Source organism: Physeter macrocephalus, chromosome 15, assembly GCF_002837175.3.
Source record: "Physeter macrocephalus isolate SW-GA chromosome 15, ASM283717v5, whole genome shotgun sequence".
Classification (NCBI taxonomy): domain Eukaryota; kingdom Metazoa; phylum Chordata; class Mammalia; order Artiodactyla; family Physeteridae; genus Physeter; species Physeter macrocephalus.
Genome location: NC_041228.1, coordinates 73,072,767 through 73,074,099, shown reverse-complemented (window position 1 = coordinate 73,074,099; position 1,333 = coordinate 73,072,767). Strand labels below are relative to the sequence as shown.

Sequence of the window (1,333 nt, the reverse complement as noted above, 5' to 3'; positions counted from 1 at the left end):
CGAACCCGTGTCCCCTGCATCGGCAGGCGGACTCTCAACCGCTGCGCCACCAGGGAAGCCCCTGGGAGATGTTTTTATCATGAGTTGGATCTGAATGTTGGTGTCATGCTTATCAAATCTGAGAGTGGAATGTAGGACAGTTAAAATCCTAATGGCGATATCTGCAGTAAAAAAAAAAGAAAATAGTAATCAGGTAGCAAAATGGCTTTAACAGGAAAAGGGTGAGACCCAGGTCCTCCTCTTGACTACCCCTCCCCACCAAAATGACAGAATTACAGGATACTAGCCATGATCCTCAGCAACAGCACGTGATAGACTTACTCTGCTTAGTTGGCTGGGAGCTTAACGGGAGAACTAATGAGTACAGGTTGTCGAAGCCGACTGTGACTTTGGCACCCCAGTGTCTGGAAGCACAGAAGTCTAGTGAATGGTCGGATGCAGTCCAGACAAGAGAGTGAGTTCATGGACCCACCCCTCCTGTATCTGTCAGGCCAAATTTAAAGTGGACTGTCCATGGGGCTTCCCTGGTGGCGCAGTGGTTGCGCGTCCGCCTGCCGATGTAGGGGAACCGGGTTCGCGCCCCGGTCCGGGAGGATCCCGCGTGCCGCGGAGCGGCGGGGCCCGTGAGCCAGGGCCGCTGAGCCTGCGCGTCCGGAGCCTGTGCCCCGCAACGGGAGAGGCCGCAGAGGAGGGAGGCCCGCATACCACAGAAAAAAAAAAAAAAAATTCCAAAAAAAAAATAAAGTGGACTGTCCAGTTCTGAACACTATATTTTAAGAGCAACACTGATGGACAGATTTATACGTTTGAAATGACAGAGGAGTCTCGATGTGTACCCAAGAGGAAAGAAGACAGCTGTGTCGGCGTGCCTACATATGCCTACACATGCGTGCGTGCGTGTCATGGTATCTGTCTTCAAATAGGAGCAGAGGCTGAGGCAAGAGGGCTGGAAATATGCTGTGTGATTCCAGGAACATTCACGTTGCAGGTCATATGTCGCCTTAGCCCTTCATAACCCCTCATAGAAAGCCCCTCCTCCCGGGCCCGCACTATCTCATCATCCTGTTTCATTTCCTCTATAAGGCTGAGCCCAGGTTGAAATTTTTGTTCATTTTTTTGTTTGTTTGTTTGTTTGTTTTCTCTTTGTCCGTCAAACTATAATCCCCATGAGGCAAGGGCCCTTCTCTCTTCGTCAATGCTGTGTCCTGGTGCTTAAGCCAATTTACATAGCACAGAGTAGGTTCTTTTTTTTTTTTTTGCATTACTCGGGCCTCTTACTGTTGTGGCCTCTCCCGTTGCGGAGCACAGGCTCCGGACGCGCAGGCTCAGCGGC

The 1,333-nt window shown here is 50.9% G+C and overlaps 1 protein-coding gene across 2 annotated transcripts in view; it reads left to right on the top strand.

Moving 5' to 3' along the window:
- Window positions 1–1,333, top strand: part of CLVS1 (clavesin 1) — a 246,674-nt gene that overhangs the window by 2,881 nt on the left and 242,460 nt on the right. The window lies entirely within an intron of this gene.